The sequence below is a fragment of the Brassica oleracea genome, chromosome C6 (assembly GCF_000695525.1).
Source record: "Brassica oleracea var. oleracea cultivar TO1000 chromosome C6, BOL, whole genome shotgun sequence".
In the NCBI taxonomy this organism is placed as follows: domain Eukaryota; kingdom Viridiplantae; phylum Streptophyta; class Magnoliopsida; order Brassicales; family Brassicaceae; genus Brassica; species Brassica oleracea.
The window spans coordinates 11,396,938-11,402,068 of record NC_027753.1 but is presented as its reverse complement, the minus strand read 5'-3'; positions in this window follow the sequence as shown (position 1 = coordinate 11,402,068).

The following is a 5,131-nucleotide window of genomic DNA, read 5'->3' as shown; positions in this document are numbered from 1 at the left end:
TAGAGATATGCTAACTATCGGAACAACAGGACAAGAGGCGGTAAAGACGTCCTAAGCCTTGCCGTGCTAGTCTAACCACCTAAGCCCTAAGTTCTCTAAGCTAGCAGGAGTTCTCTAAGTCTAAATTCTCGGATCCTTTTTCTTCTGCTCCCGGTCTCCTTATATAGTCGCTCTAGGTCGGTGGCCCATCCTTCGCCTTCGGGTCCAAGTCTATCTCCTTCGGGCATATTCCATTTTTCGTTGATCTTGATAGTTATCCTCGAATCTTTACATTTATCGTATTTCTGCGAGTTAGGACGAACCGTCATAACTTTTATGGGCTCAAATCCCTTCTGAGAGTGTAGATGGGCCTCTAGACCAGTCTGGATCCTTGCGGAACGTTCTTAGTCCTTTTGGCGTTTATACGATTTCTCGGTTTTGGTCATAAAACTTCGAGAAAAACTTTAATCAAAACGAAACGAGAAGTATATGGTCCGGAAGGTTGGATGTCACAGCTATACGGAAGATACGGGAGTCGAAGTAAGTCGGAGAGGCCGGGATCAGGTCGAGCTCGCCGGGCGAGCCGACTCGTGTGACGGCCGAACTTGCCGGCGAACACAACCACGCGACGGTTCAGCTTGCCGGCGAGCTGATCGGCGCGATGGCTGAACTCGCCGGGCGAGTGCAACCAAACGGCGGTTCAGCTCGCCGGCGAGCTGACCGGCGTGATGATTGAGCTCGCCGGCGAGCTAACCCGCGTGACGGTTCAGCTCTCCGGCGGGTGGCTTTTGTGCGAGATTCGCTCGTTCGTTCACTTCCGATCTTTCTTTCAGTGATTGTTTTGCGAGAAATCCGTGAATAAGAAATAATCATAGCCGCTGATTTTGAAATAACCGTTTTTGACCCCAACAACAGGTTGGCGCTTGAAGGAGGGGGGGGGGTATGGATCAATCTAACTCTCAGCCACAACACAACATGCTCGACCAGACATGTCAGCTGACAACACGAACAACATGCAGACTCCTCTCAACGGAGGAAGCAACGATGATCAAAATACTCCAGAAGCAGCCGTGTCTGCGGCCAACGTAACAGCTAACGCCGCGACGCTCGAGGAGTTTGAAAAGATGTTCTTTTCCTACGAAAAGAGGTCAAAAGAACAGGACAAGCTCGTGGGTACCTTGACGAAAAAGGTCAAAACCTTAACGGCAAGAACCCGTGCAGTCCTCCCTCGCGGATCTACGAAAATCTGCGGAAGAACACTCGACTTCGCAACCCCACTCGACAGGCCTGGAACATCGCGGGAACGTCCTTCGGGTCAATATCACAGCGAATCATCCCCTACTGAGAAACAGAACTCTAAAAACCCTCTATCCCCCAAAGGTTGACGAAGTCGAGCATGTCGACTTGGATCCCAGCGACGTTTCCAGCGATACAGAAGAAGACGCTGACATACATCCAAGGAGAACCAGAAACCGATCGGCTCTGGAAGACTATCCGTTTGATAAACCAATGACGGAAGAGGAGGAAAACCTCTACTGGGTCGAACAGGAAGAGTCAGCAGAAAAACAAACCAAGATCACTCGCAGCAAACGCCGACAAGCTCGAAAATCTGCTGACGAAAAATCAGACATTCGCGACCTTCGCGATTACATAACTAAAACTGCATCAGAAGTAAGGGCCGTGAAATCCCAGATCCATCATGCTACCAGCGCTGCCCCAGAAATTGATAGATTACGCGAGGGAGCTCGGAAAACACCTTTCCCTGCTCGCATCTCAGATACCAAGGTACCAAAATACGATGGTACGGCTGATCCTAAAGCGCACCTTCAAGCCTTCCAGACTGAAGGAGAGTGAAAAGGACGCCGGTTACTGCCGTCTATTCGTCGAAAGTCTGGAAGGAGCGGCGCTCGAATGGTTCGCCCGCCTTAAGTGAAACTCCATCGGAAGTTTCCGCCAGCTCGCCTCGGAATTTCTCAAACAATATTCATAGATAGAGAAACGTCTGATGTCGGTCTCTGAAGTCTATCCCAGAGTGAGGACGAACCTCTCCGCGAGTTCATAAGCCGATTCAAGTTGGTTATGTCAAGGGTTAGCGGAATAAGCGACAAGGCAACAGACTACATCATAATCCTCAGAAAAACGCTCTGGTATAAGTCGAATTTCAGAAAATGGATAACCCTCGACAAACAGTGAACGATCCAGGACAGCCTTCACAAGGCAACGGACTACATCATAATCGAAGAGGAAACGAAAGTTTTGTCGCAAAAACATAAGCCGACAAAGACGTCCTCGAAAGATGCAGACCAAAAGACCAAAAAGAAAAACTCTCGTAACGACAAATTTGTCCATCATGAGGGGGAAGAGCTTCAAGGTGCGCATAACTACGCAATCAACTCGGAACAAGGCAGAACCTCGGGCAATACGTGGACTCGCAATCCAAGATACGACAAAAACACCTTCTGCGAGTTCCACCAGACCCGAGGGCATTCGACGACCAACTGTAAAGTCTTGGGAGCGAGGCTGGCCACACAGCTACTAGCCGGAGAGCTATCCGAAGTCACCAGCGTTAAAGATCTCATCCTTGAGACCGATCGTCCTCCAAAGACTGACAAAAATCCACCCGCGGAAAATTTTCCTCGGAGAAGTCAAGCGGGGGATAAACGCGGAAGGAGATCGGACGACAAAGGAAACGATAACAATCGTCGCAGAGTGAACATGATCATCGGAGGATCACAGTATTGCAACGACACAATCTCGGCCATCAAGGCCAATCAGCGAAAAGACGAGTCAAGTGCAAATTGGCCTACATGGTCTCCTCCCCGAGATGGTCAAAGCGACTCGAAAACTTTCACTGAAGAGGAAGCCGGCAGAATCGATCAACCCCACTGCGATCCGCTCGTTATAGATCTCGTCGTACGAGATCTGGAGGTCGCAAGAGTCCCCATCGACACGGGGAGCACAGTTAATGTTATCTTCCGCGATACTCTCAAGAGGATGAACATCGAACTCGGAGAATTTATCCCAACACCGAAACCATTGACGAGTTTTTCAGGCGAAACTTCAATGACTCTCGGATCGATCCAGCTACCGGTCATGGCCAAGGAAATTACCAAGATCGTCAACTTTGCGGTGGTCGATCATCCTGCCATCTATAATATGATCATGGGAACCCCATGGCTGAACGCCATGAAAGCCGTTCCGTCTACATACAACCTGGGCATCAAATCTTTAGTGTTATCTGCAACTAGTAAGTCTAGAATGGTGTGGTTAGATAATAAGCAAAAATCAACAAGTTCATTATCCCCTTCTTGACTCAATAAAAACTCTTTTTGGAAACATTTTAATGAGACTCATGAATAAACTAATATCAGTAAACCTCCCCCCAGACTTATACTACACTGTCCCCAGTGTAAATTCAGTCGGAGTTATGGTGACAACTAAAATATGAGGACTCAATGTAACAAGGTAGAACGATATACCAGACCGGATTAGATGTCGATCGATGCAAAGGTGTTGTCATCGGTCGCGGCAGGTGATGCTCTGTCTATCAATGTCAGCAGTGTTTCGTCTAAACTAATAAAAACCAATTAGATATTACCGAATAGTGGGATGCCTCCCGCGCAACGCTTTGTTATAGTCATTTAGCTTGACTTTGGAGGTGATTTTGCTAGTAATGTGGAAAGATGGGAGTTGCTGGGAAACAAGTTTCCATCTCTTTTCTGCGCTTGTTGAACCATGTACAAGTGAAGTCTCGCATTGCTTCATCTCCTCTGCGCCATTTGTCCTTCATTGTTGCAGTTTCATTATCTATCTTCTGCAATCTTTCTCTAAGACTCTCAAGTTGGAACTGATTCCTTATGAGTGTGGCGTCTGCGTCATCCGAGATCTCTTCTCCATGGTTGTGTTGTATCAGACATATCTGATGTCATCTTTGGTACTAGCCTCCCTCGGTTTGTTGGTGAAGCTTTGTTGATCGATGTCCTTCTGCGACTGTCGGTCGATATGTTGTTGCGTCTGTCGATCGATGTTGATGCCTCTGGTCGACGAGCGATGTATCTCTGAATCTCTACTATCTCCCTCTGTATTGCTTCTATCTGAGAAGTCAAAGAATTCATTGTAAGGTCTATTGGATAATAGATGTCATCACATCTCCTATCAAGCCTCTCTTCTGCGTTTTTCAGAGTTCTGTAGATCTCTTCTACCAACTGATCAATCTCTGCTCTGGTGTAAGAATTTGGTTGAGACTTCATCGGATTTGAATGTGTGAGGTCATCGTCGATCAATGTTGAGAGGTGTTTGTTGATTGATTCTGGTGTAGTTGCTTCGGCCGCAAGCTGTGTTTGGATTCTGGCTATGTCTCGCCTCATCTCCTCTATGCATGTAATCAACCAACTGATGCTATCATTAAGTGGGTAATAGACACCATCAAGCTTCATCTAGAAGTCACTTTCATTCTTTTCTTGGGCTCCACAGACTCCATAAAACATCTCATTGATCTAATCCTTGGTGTAGATTTCTGGTACTAGCTTGGTTTGTGTGAATGACCTAGCATGTTCTGGAAGACATATGTAGCTGTGCTCATCCATTGAGGCTCTTTCCCTAAGACTTCTGATATCATCCTTGGATACACGGATGATGTGTTCATTTACATCTCTGGCATGTCCATAATCATCTGTAGACTCCATACTAATCCTTCTCCTCCCAGTGAAATCTTCTATTGCCATCACAGTCACATGCTCTTTATCCAAATTCTGGGCGTCTGTCGATCGATGTTGGGATGTCAATATCGATCGACGGTCGGGTAGCTCTCGTGAAAAAGCAGCTGAAACGTGTTCCTTCCCCACAAGCTTCTGGTCTATGTTGATCTACTTCATCACGTTCTCGCATGTTCAGAAGTTTCTCAGCAGTGAAAACCTCATGAAGCTCGTCTGCGCGTGGTTGAGAAATTGCTGTCTCTACTGCAAAGCTCTAGTGATAGTGATCATCTGCCCAACTGCCAATTGAGTAATCTCCTTCTCGTGCACGGTTGACTACAGTGTCGATCGATGGGTAGTAGGCAATGTCGGTCGATGCTCGGTTGCAGCTTGTCTGATGAAGACGAGTGTCGATCGATGTTGGGATGGTTTTGTCGATCGACATCGCATTCCTTTTC